Source organism: Rhinoderma darwinii, chromosome 5, assembly GCF_050947455.1.
Source record: "Rhinoderma darwinii isolate aRhiDar2 chromosome 5, aRhiDar2.hap1, whole genome shotgun sequence".
Taxonomy (NCBI): Eukaryota; Metazoa; Chordata; class Amphibia; order Anura; family Rhinodermatidae; genus Rhinoderma; species Rhinoderma darwinii.
Window position 1 is genome coordinate 326,848,386 of NC_134691.1, and position 12,932 is coordinate 326,861,317.

The window sequence follows — 12,932 nt, forward strand, 5'->3', positions numbered from 1 at the left end:
TTTTATTGTAATACAAAAGTCTGTGGCTTTATCTACAAGGTGGGCTTTATCTACCGGTGGGGCTTTATCTACCGGGGGGGCTTTATCTACGGGGGGGCTTTATCTACGCGGGCTTTATCTACCGGGGGGGCTTTATCTACAGGGGGGCTATATACAGGGGTGGGCTATCTATGGAGCACTATATACAGGGGTGGGCTATACCTGCAGTGGGGCTATATACAGGGGTGGGCTATCTGTGGAGCACTATATATAGGTGTGGGCTATATCTACAGGGGCTATATACAGGGATGGGCTATCTGTGGAGCACTTTATACAGGGGTGGGCTATCTGTGGAGCACTATATACAGGGGTGGGCTATATCTACAAGGGGTTATATACAGGGGTGGGCTATCTATGGAGCACTATATACAGGGGTGGGCTATACCTGCAGTGGGGCTATATACAGGGGTGGGCTCTCTGTGGAACACTATATACAGGGGTGAGCTATATCTACAGGAGAGCTATATACAGGGTTGGGCTACATGTGGAGCACTATATACAGGGGTGGACTATATCTACAGGGGGGCTATATACAGGGGTGGGCTATTTGTGGAGCTCTATAAGGGGAGCTATTTGTGGGACACTATATACAGGGGTGGGCTATATTGGGGCGCTATCTACAGGGGGCTCTATGGGGGGTAATATCTAAAGGGGGCTCTATGGCAGGCACTATCTACAGGGGACACAGTGTGTGTGTGTGTGTGTGTGTGTGTGTGTGTGTGTGTGTGTGTGTGTGTGTGTGTGTAGGACACAGTGTATGGTGTATGGCCATTATATTTAGGGGCGTAGTGTGTGGTATAATGATAACTTTATATTTATTTATAGGTGTAGAAATGTTGGAAAAGTGAGAAGCTGAAGACATCTGAGCGGCAAACTGCAGAAATGGGCTGTGACCGGGAGAAGTCATCATAGAAGTCTGGACCGGATGGAGAAAAATAACTAGAATCTGAGACGTCACCGGTGAGTCACTTAATGTAAATGTTTATTCTGCCTCTAATCAGTACTGTAGTCACTGTAAGATCTGCAGCGAGATGATGGGTGGTATGATGATATGACTTATTTTTTGTGAAACAGCATCTCCCAGCATATCCTTACCATTGTTCGGGCCATGCTGGGAGCTGGAAACAAATTAGTGGAAACCTATACGGCAGGGGTTGCACTAAATTGAGCTGTATTTGTGCTGTTGTTGTATCTATGTACTGAGCTTGGTTCTGGTGCTGTATATATGTAATGAGCTTTGTTCTGGTGCTATATATATGTACTGAGCTTGGTTCCGGTGCTATATATATGTACTGAGCTTGGTTCTGGTGTTGTGTATAGAACTATATTGCTTGTAAAATGTACAAATGTTTTTATGCTCGAGTTACATAAAAATAAATGTGGAAAAGAAATGACACGTCATTGATTGGTAGAGAAAACAAACATGGATAGGGGGAAGGAGATGTCGGCAAAGAGGTTGGGGGGGCGCCAAACTGAATCTTTGCCCCGGGTGCTCGAGAACCTAGCTACGCCTCTGCTTTTCTCAATGAATGTCAATGCTTGGACAATATGAAGAATGAAGCACCAAGTTATAATGAGGTCCATCTGTTTAAAAGAAGAAAGTTGAATACATTAAGAATGTAATTATGTGTTGAGGTAAAACCAGAGGCATAACTTGAAGCTCCTGGGACCAATGCAAAATCTGTAACAGGGCCCAACTATCACATATTAATTATCATACTGGTCTTCTTATATAGGGCAGAAGGACCTTTTGGACCCCTTCATGTTCCAAGGCCTGGGTACCGGAACCTCTACACCCCCCTATAGATATGCCCCCGGGTAACACATAGCTTTTCAGAGGAAGGAAAGAAAGGCTTGGTATAAAGATAATTACATTGTCGTGGCCCTCAGGAACTGTCTGGTTGCCTGACCAGCAAGTTGACCCCTACTGCTGGGAAAGGGGGTGAAATATCTTACATCAGTGGTCCACAAGCTTTTTTTTATTAACTTGAGTGCCATATTCAAATACAACAACCGGTGGAGGGCAACATTATTGTCCAATGCATCTAAAATAAAATCTGAAGCAACTTTTCTATAGTCTTGATTAAAAATCTAGAAACATAAACATCTCTCATGCAGACCTTTGTGTCCCCATGGTTCCAGACTACAAAAATACTCTGTGTAGTCTGATCCTACAGTCACACTCCTTCTCATTCGTCTTCTGCTTCTTACTAACGTACTTTTGGTAGCCATTTTGTAACCATTAACATACATAATAGTCTGTATATCAGCTGGAGACACAAAACGTTTGGAGATTTTTAATCAAGATATTTTAAGAAGATGCTTCATATTTTTTTTAGATGGATTAAAGCAATACAGAAATAGTGGACATACCCCTTAAATGTACATTAATTGTACATTATATTAATTTACCACCATTTAAGAATACAGATACAGAAAAATATGAAGTAACAGTTATATTGTGCTGATGCCAAGTCCAGTATAACAGTGTCGGGTGTAATGTGTATGATCCAGACTCAGGAGCCAAATGACAGTGATATGGTTCTGAGCCTGGAGGCAAGTTCTGAGTAATGATATCCCTGACGCCATTAGTTCAGAATAGTATTTGCAGCTGCAAATTGCTATATATCCACATATGTCCCCCAAACCAGTTTACAAAATGCATGGTTAGGATAATTGTTAAAGGGGTTGTCTAGTAAAAAAAACAAAAAAAAACCATTTCATATATCCTATTAGGTAATTCTAAGTTATTAGGGTGAGATGGTGTTTCCGATTTAGGATCCTCATCTCAGCCGGAGCGGAAAGAGCCAATACGAAGAGGACCCAGCACTTCTGTACATTACACGGACAGCACTTTGATTTCAATGGGGACCATGTCATACTTTATTTCCCCTGTGGGTGTGCTGCAGGGAAATGGAACACTGCCTGCTAGGTTTTCCACAGATTACAGCTGATTGCTTAGTCACAGGGGCCACTTTAAATCAGAAAAAATAGTTAAAAGCGAATAACACCTTTAAGATAATCTAACAAAGTTGTATTCTCATGAGCCAAGTCGTATCACGCTGCTTTAAACAAGTCCCGTCGTACTAATGTTTTCGGCGCCAGTGAAGCTCAGTCATTGCTTTGTATTTTTCATCATTAGGAAATTGAATACATTCTTAATAAACAAGGAACTTCTCTCCTTGAGTTAATTCTGAGACATCTGTCAATCCAACAATAAATACCCTTCATTTGTGCAATCCGTAAAATTGTCATTCCTGTGAAGACCTAAGAAATCAGAACAATTAACTGGAATTAGAGGGATTCTTGTCCGACTGTCTCACGTCCTCTGCTGAACACTCCTCACTCACTCCTGTCATGCTGTCACGATTATAATGCTGTTATCAGTTTGAGTGGCACCATAAATGAAACGTCGGCGTCTGATTGTGATGTGACAGGTCTGAAAAAAAAAACCATGTTCAGCTTGTTGAATAAATGAATACATTATCCTCACTGATCATTTAAACAGGTTATTATTATATATCGCTTAAAAAAAAGACTTTGCCTAAGTGCAGAACAGCAGAAGGTATAATAGTCTGTACATAATCCAGAGATTTAAAGGAACACTCCAGGAAAAACTGATACATTGTGCTTTGCCTAGTGCAGGGCCAAAAGGGGTGGTGCATGACCCAAAAATAGACGTTATGCTCCGCCCCCTTTAGACCCTGCCCTAGGCATAACAGTGTATTTTTATTTTGTGTTTCTTTAAGAATAAATTGACTTATCAAGGTAGCAAAGCTGGGTTTGTCATTTGACCGATGTAAACTCATATCATGATGTGTTGTAGGGGATTTTACGTAGGACTGCTGCTAAATCTAACAAGTTTCTATAGTTAGATAGAAAATCCAGCTGTACTAAATCTGTGCATGTATTAACGTTTTTATATCAAGTTTTTGGCCTATGTTTTAACGTTTATGCCGGGAAAAAGCTCCCAATGTATATGTTAAACGTAGGCTGTGAGGGAGGCCTATTATGGTATCTGTCACCGTAGACTACAATGGTCTCTGTTAAACGGATACGTCATTAACTTTTCAACAGCCTTTCATGCTGTATACGTTAAACGCTTACCATTATAGTCTATAGCTAATAGATGCCACTATTAGGCTGGGTTCACACGAGCACATTACGTCCGTAACGGACAGAACGTATTTTGGCCGCAAGTCCCGGACCGAACACAGTGCAGGGAGCCGGACTCCTAGCATCATAGTTATGTACGATGCTAGGAGTCCCTGCCTCTCCGTGGAACTACTGTCCCGTACTGAAAACATGATTACAGTACGGGACAGTTGTCCTGCAGCAAGGCAGGGACTCCTAGCGTCGTACATAACTATGATGCTAGGAGCCCGGCTCCCTGCACTGAGTTCGGTCCGGGACTTGCGGCCGAAATACGTTCCGTCCTTTACGGACGTAATGTGCTCGTGTGAATCCAGCCTTAGGCATCTGTTAAACATATCCATCACCCAAATACTATAATGGTATCCGTTTAACATATACATAATAAAAGGCTATTGAAAAGGTCATGACATATAGGTTAAACGTATGCCTGTGGCACCATACAGTACAGTGGTATTCATCACCCATATGCACCCATGTTTAAAAAAAAAGTATATATTTTTTGGATCATGTGGCATGGAATAGTGTAGTCTACTACACTATTTCATTCTTTAAAAAAAAAGTATGCCGACGTATGCCAGCCCGATTGAGCCCAAGAGGACATTTTCTGGCCTCTGTCAGGCTAATGGAGCCCTACGGGCGCATTTATCGTGTACGTCGGGAGTTTCCCGCAATGTTAACAGGGCCTTAATAACCAGATCTTATACGTATATCATAATTACTACCTTGGAAAATATTGCTTTTTATTACGGACCAACTGCCCCTACATATCACTTATGTTCCGAAGTCTCTTTGTTTAAGTCTTAGGCCATGTGTATTTGGGCACAAATCCGCAATCTGCTGCAATTCGGCCGACGATACACGCAAATGTAAAAAATTTTTTATTCCCCATTCACAAGCTACAGAACAATGAACGCACCGCGCCGCAGCGTGTTCATTACTCCTATGGATTTCGTGCTGAAATGTTGCAGATTATCTTTGTTGGACTTCAATAGAGCCAATCCGCATGCAAACCAGCGGCAGAAATCCACTGAAAATCCATACATTTAACGCTTAGATGCCGCGGTCAAAATCGACAGAGGCACCTGAGGAGTTTGACGAAGATAAGGGGCTCCCTCTGTCAAACCATCAGCGGCCTGATACTATTTGTACAGAATATGCATAGAAATTGTCTCACGTTTAAGTCATTTAAAAATTGTAAAATAAATTACCTAATTTATCAAAACTGTCTGACAGAAAAATTGTCTTGCCCATAGCAACCAATCAAAGCTCAGCTTTCGCTGCTCTGTTAAAATGAAAGCTGCATTACGATTGGTTGCTGTGGGTAACAAGGCCAGTTTTTCTGTTTTAGGCTTTGTTCACATGCTTAGCAAAAAACATCTGAAAATACGGAGCTGTTTTCAAGGGAAAATAGCTCCTGATTTTCTGCCGTTTTTTAATCAAACTCGCGTTTTTCGCTGCGTTTTTTACGGCTGTTTTTGGAGCTGTTTTTCTATAGAGTCAATGAAAAAACCATCTCCAAAAACGGCTCAAGAAGTGACATGAACTTCTTTTTCGTGGGCGTTTCTTAACGCGACCGTTTCTCAAAACATGCCCCAACAGAACCCCGTTTTTCCCATTGAAATCAATGGGCAGATGTTTGGAGGTGTTCTGCTTCCGATTTTTAGGCCGTTTAAAAAAAAACGGCCGAAAATTAGCCGTGTGAACATACCCTAAGGGCCCGTAAACGTCCAGAAAAACGGCTGAAAAATCGGAAGCAGAACGCCTCGAAACATCTGGCCATTGATTATAATGGGAAAAACGGCGTTCTGCTCTAACGGGGCTTTATTTACGCGGCGGTTTTTCAAAACGGCCGTGTAAAAAAAAACGCTTGCGAAAAAAAAGTGCATGTCACTTCTTGAGCCGTTTTTGGAGCCGTTTTTCATTGACTCTTCAGAAAAAAGGCTCCAAAAACGGCCGTAAAAAACGCAGCAAAAAACGCTAGTTTGATTAAAAAACTTCTGAAAATCAGGAGCTGTTTTCCCTTGAAAACAGCTCCGTATTTTGAGACGTTTTTTATTTTGCGTGTGCACATAGCCTAACAGTTTTAATAAATGTAAAAAAAAATGTCTACTGTAAATCAAAATAAAAAAATGAACGCCCTTCTTATTCAATAAAAACTATTTGATTTAGAAAAATATAAAATATAAATCATAAAATAATACATATATGGTATCAACACAATAATAACAATCCAGAAATTAAAGAAAACATATAATTTATACTTTAAAGCAAATGTCGTTAAAAAGAGAGAAAAGAAAAGAAAGCAATTGTGAATTTATCATGGTGCTGGTCCCACCAACCACCCCAAGAAAAAAAATATAAAAACAAATAAATTCTATGCACCCCGACAAAAAAAAACACAAAAAAAAAACACAAGCCCTCATACAGCTACATTGGTAAAAAAATAAAAATGTTTGGCAGTGTTCACATCACCGTCGCTTTCCGCTGAGGGGTTAGTTAATTAATTAGTTAGTTAGTTAGTTTTTTTAGTTAGTTAGTTAGTTAGTTAGTTAGTTAGTTAGTTAGTTAGTTAGTTAGTTAGTTAGTTAGTTAGTTAGTTAGTTAGTTAGTACGGTTGAAAAAAGACACATGTCCATCAAGTTCAACCAAGGGACGGGAAAAGGGAAGAAATGGTGAAACGTAATCTTAGGTTTTAATTTGCCTTTCCATTGAGGGGTTGACCAAACGGAAACCTCCGACAGAATCCCTCAACGGAAGGGCAACGGTGATGTGAACAGGCCCTTATTGCTGTGGGAACGCAGCCACACAAAAAAACGTTTTGTTTTTTTTCTGTAAAACATGCTTTTATTATGCAAAAATACTAAAACATAAAAACATTATACACATTTGATATCGCTAAAGGGTTAATAGTTACAATCGCTTTGGACAATTCTTTTTTTGAAAGCGCGCCATAATGATAACGCTGATCACATGATGTGTAGGACCCCCAATAATCAACTGTTAACTGTAGGAGAACCTGACAGAAACTGTTCAACGCCCCTGCAGTGCTCCCACAGGAGAAATGAAACATTAGAGTGCACACAGAGTTTTTTGCAGGAAGTCAGAGGCGTAAACGCCCGAAGATAGGGCTTGTCCCTTCTTTTTCCCGGGAGACGGTTTTTCCGCTCTCGGGAAAAAAACGCGTCCGCCTCCCATTGGGATCAATGGGAGGCATTTTCGGACGTTTGGCGCGTTTTCCAACGCGGTTTCCGCGTCAAGAACCGTTTAAAAAAACTCCATGTGAACTGGGCCTTAGAGTATGTTCACCCGTCACGGGTTTGCCATATGCAACTTACACTCGGATTTCAGCTACAGATTGGTCAGTAGATTTGCATGCGGATTTGCCCAATTATAATTCAATAGAGCTACTTTCTGCACGGAATCCGCGGCACATACTTTATACCTTATTCATATGCATTGCCAGCAGAATGTAAGCGGATTCTGTCAGGATTCAGGTGCGGAATCCGGAACGTGTGAACATGGCTTTACACAAATTCCATCGTAATCATTGGGCTTGCCATGAAATGTCGAGTCCTCCAGAAAAAGAGACGTTCTTTGCAGTTGCTTTCCTCCCTGGCTCATAGGTCAGGGTCCAGAACGGAGGATCCCCCCTCCCAATATTCGCTAATAGGGTATTTGCACATGGGTATTCTATAGCAGACAACCCCTTACAAATTATACGAAATCTCGGCGTGGGCATCCTTCATCGATTTGGCCCTTATTGGTGGAGCTGACTCCTACAGGATTTACTTTATTTTTCTTTATATAATAATCATTTGAATTTTCCATCAAGAGATACTTTGCGGCCGCCTTCACTTTCGAAACTTTTTTTTCTATAGACTTTAAACTCACATTAAGGAGAGTTATTGATTTTAAAGCTCCTTTCCCTCCGTCATTAAAAGAACATATTTTTAAAATGCTGTTTGACGATCAACTTGCGTACGTCTGCTCTATAAGAAATGTAGCCTGTGAACAATCTTTTCCTGAAATCCATTTGATATCCAAACTAAAACTCACTTAAAAGTGCGTATATCTGGGAAAATGTCACAGGCAGCCATAATAAATCTCCAAAATGGTTTCTTCACAGCTCTTAAAAAATTCTAAATGGAGTAATGGCAAAACACAGCAAATTGTGCCTTATTATACAAACTAACAGTGTAATATGAGTCTGGGAAGAGAATTATTCTAATATTATGCTGCAGATGGAGTAGATTTTTGTGCATTACTGAGTCAAACCATTTTGGAGCCACTTAGAACAACATAATAATAATCAGCAATTTTCTATAAATGCCATTCTTGTCCATGGGTTGTGTCTAGTATTGCAGTATTATATGTGAATGGGATTGAGCTGCAATACCAGACTCAGTCCACAGACTAGAGTGGTGCTATTTCTTAAAAATAGCAGCAATTTTTTTTTCCGGTAAAATTAACATATTAGCGAAATGTAACATGCCCTGACCATGAATTATTTCACTGTGGTCCCTTTGATGCAAGTTCTCACGGTGCCCTGTACACTATCGATCCTTATCACCACAACCACTGACATGACTTTCTGCTCTGCAGCTATTGTTTGAAGGAGTACCTTACAAACTTCCTACTCTGCAGCTATTGGTTGAAGGAGTACCTTACAAACTTCCTGCTCTGCCCGCCTCTTACATGCTGTCTACACATAACACTAGTAATGCTGAGAGTTTTCTGCTCCATTTTAGCTCATTCCTCTTCCATTTGAACCAGAAAGCAGGGAGCATTATCTGAAAGGGAGCAGAGACCTCTAAGTATTAGGATCTGTTCACATACCCGTCATGGTTTCCGTAACAACGGAAATCATCATGGTGGTGCTGGATCCGTCCTACAACGAACACCAATGGTGCCCAACGGGCCCCATTGACTATAATAGGGTCTGTCGGGGGTTTCGTCGTGGCGTCAGTCACTTTGACAGAAAGAATAGTGCTGCATGCTGCTTCGGGAACCGCCGACATAGGTTCCGAACGGAGCCTAGAACAGTAGTATGATCTCAACCTTACCAGTATCATGTGCGGACTGCATGCAGGGGGCTGGCAGAGCAGCAAGTCTGTGTGATGCAGCTTCAGCCAATAGCCGCATAACAGGAAGTGATGTCAGAGAACGGGGTATTATTTTAAGAACTTCTGCTGTACAGTAATGATTTTTTACTGAAGCCATAAACACCACAGAGAATAGAGTCTAGTGTAATATTTACATGACTTTTGATTACTTTTAGCCAAAATAATTAATTGCCGTAACAAATGACTGGATGTTTTCTAAGGCTGTGTTCACATCAGCATTGCCCTTCCGTTGAGGGGTTCCGTCTGAGGTTTCCGTCGGGAAGGCAAACGGAAAGGCAAACGGAAACCTTAGCTACCGTTTGCATCACCATTAATCTCAATGGTGACGGAAACGTTGCAAAAGGTTTCCGTTTGTCACGGTTGTGACAGGGTTCTGTATTTAGGTTTCCTGAATTGCATCTCTGTTCCTATTTCCTTGGCAAGGACATCCGGTGCCCGGAGGCAGCCAGAGCAGCTGATCATTGTAGAGTCCGGATGTCAGACCACCACCGATCATATACTGATGACCTATGGATAGGTCATTAGTTGTCGGACCCCCACGATCATATACTGATGACCTGTGGATAGGTCATCAGTTGTCCGTACCCGGATAGCCCTTTTAACAATGTCAGACATAGGGTGCAATTAAAGTGACAGCCAGAGCTCCTAAAACAGCGATCGCGATATTCCCTCGTTTATAGTAATAGTAATCTCAAATAAAGTGGCAGCTACATACACCACCAACAAAATGCTTATATAATACCTGCCACATGCCAATATAAATGCCCATCACAGCCTCAAATACATAGTGCCTTTCAAATGCCCCCCATACGTGCCTGCCACATGCCACGTTTATGGATGCTTCCAAAAAAGTGAAACTGGAGGCCGTGTGGTCTGAATATCGAGTGTAAGTAGAGAATTTACAGAGAGAAGACAAAATGTATACCACGTATCCCTCCTAAGTGGCCGGAGTAGGTAAAGGCGAGGACGGAGTGTCCAATCTCCCCTGTTTTACAGATGAAAGAAAGAAATACTTTACTGGTGAAACGGCCATATATAGTTCCACAAACAAGTCCTACGTCCTAGGACAATTGCTCATCCTTGCATTATGCGAAAGGGCATGGAGCACGAACACGGCATTTTGACTATTGGCATGGTGCAAGGAGGAGCAAATTCCCTGAATGTAGGACTTGTTTGTGGAACTACACATGGCGGTTTGAGTAAAATAGTAAAGTAGCTTACAGAGGGATCTTGCAGGTGTCAATGAAGTAATGCACAGGAGTGACAGAGTCGAAGAGAACCTGAGGTGGTCTGTGAAGAGAATTAGGTCATGCCAGCATTCCCTGCTGAAAAGTGTGTGTCCTGCTCAGTGGTTTCAGATCACGTCCAGTATTTTGACCCTCACCAGACGGCTGTAGAACTTGGGTCTGAAGGGAGAGTTCTCCATAACCAGAAAAGGCCAAAACTAATAAAAAAAATACCCAATTTTTTTTCTAAATATATTGTCTTTTTCTAAACCTTTATAAAACAATATTACCCCCTACATATCTAGTAGCCCTATAACCAGAATTACATGCACTATAAATGTGTATACTTATTTTATAGATGCGAAAAATGGAAGGGGGAGGCGGTGGCGCTCCTCTGAGGCGATGTCATTTTATGCACGCTTTGTGCAGTTTGGAATTAGTCTTATACCAAAAGACTCAGCAGAAAGCCTTTTTCTGGTAGTGGGCACACCACCAGAGAATCATGCAGTCGTGAGTCTCTATGGTATCGGTATATGACGGCAGCCACCTACTGCGATCCCTGGAAGGATAAATCTTTGTCGTGGGGATAAAATTGCAAGCAAGGGGAAGCAAAGAAAAAGTTCATGCAGTCTCTTGGTAACGGCGCCAGACTAGTAAGTATAAATGCAATGTGTAAAATAAAATTCTTTCTCGGTCCCTTCGTCAGGTCAGGTACTTGACCTGATGAGAGGACCAGTTCGGTTGCACAGGTTACACATATGGTATGTCCACTCTAGCGTAATCCTGTACCAAGGTTGGGTGAAAGCCTTGTCACCCTTGCCTGCAAGGGTAACCAAGGACCCAGGACTGTAATTGCTAAGCTAAGTGTCCTACATAGACTGTAACCGCCAAGCCAAGCCAAGTGTCCCATAGAGACTGTAACCACCAAGCTAAGTGTCCTACATAGACTGTGACCACCAAGCCTATTGTCCTATAGGGACCATAACCACCAAGCCAAGTGTCCAATAGAGGCTGTAACCGCCAAGCTAAGTGTCCTGCATAAACTGTAACCACCAAGCCAAGTGTCCTATGGAGACCATAACCACCAAGTCTAGTGTCATATAGAGACCATAACCACCAAGCCAAGTGTCCCATAGAGACCATAACCACCAAGCCAAGTGTCTTATAGAGGCTGTAACCGCCAAGTTAATTACCCTTGTGGGACTTTAACCACTATGCCAAGTGTCCTACTGAATCTTGGACAGTTGGATGGTATACCTATGTGTAACGGTGGGTATTGAGGACATGGTCATCCGAAAGGAAGTCAAAATTTTGGTAGACAACCTAAAGTACTTTAACCTGCTGAATACACTAAGAAGAAAACAGATTCTAGTATTTAAAACTATGCACAAAAGGGGTTGTAAAAGATTAGAAAAAGCTTTCTTCCATAACCAGCACCACACCTGTCCATTGGTTGTGTTTGGTATTACAGCCCAGCTTCATTTAAGTGAATGGGGCTGAGCTGCAATACCACTCCCAACCAATTTTTTTTGACACTTTTACTAAATAAAACCACTTTAAAAAAACAAACAAAAGTGGTACATTTTATTTTTACTGTAATCTTTTACCTTTTTTTTCATAAACTTTATTTAACTGTTTTACTTTTATTTAAATATTTTTGTCCCACTAGGGGACTTCACTTTGCGATCTTCTTATCCTAGATATAATGCTTTGGTAAACTTAGTATACTAAAGCATTTTTGCCTGTCAGTGTAAAAAACTGACAGGCCATCTATTATAATAGGCAGTTTCTGAAGGCAGACCTGGGGGCCATTGCAAGGCCCCCGGCTGCCATGGAAACCCGTTGACACCCTGCGATCTTGTCGCGTGTGTGCCAATGGGGTGACAGAGAAAGCTCTCTCCCTCTGTCAAACACATTAGATGCAGAGGTCGTTATTGACAGCAGCATCTAAGGGGGTTATAATGCGTAAATCAGATTATTCTTCTATTCCGGCAGCTGCACCAGGAGCCTAGCTGTGTATAACAGCCGTGCTCCTGCCGCTGATCTCGTGGGTACAGAGGCAGTACCCCCCAGATCAGAGAGACGGATATATCCGTCACGATGCGGGAACTACCTCCTGCTTGTAATGGATATATCCATCGCTCGTTGTTAAGGGGTTAATACTGTTTCAGAAACTATTATATTGAATTAAATGATAACATATTATACGTCAATACTAATTGTATAATAATTATAATAATATAAAGTATCACATGTTGAAAGAAAATCAATATTAATGGGTAATTAGCGAGCACACCACTGCGCCATCACATTCAGTAATAATTAAATACAAATTTACAGGACATTTGCATTGGGATTTTCCATACATAAGCATTTATTGGAGCTTCCA

General features: G+C 41.5%; 1 long non-coding RNA gene across 2 annotated transcripts in view; it reads right to left on the reverse strand.

Moving 5' to 3' along the window:
- Nucleotides 1–12,932, reverse strand: part of LOC142653039 (uncharacterized) — a 77,604-nt gene that overhangs the window by 9,255 nt on the left and 55,417 nt on the right. For both annotated transcript variants that reach the window (XR_012848025.1, XR_012848024.1), the window contains one exon: nt 3,264–3,478. This is a non-coding gene — a long non-coding RNA (uncharacterized LOC142653039). The remainder of the gene's footprint in view (nt 1–3,263; nt 3,479–12,932) is intronic.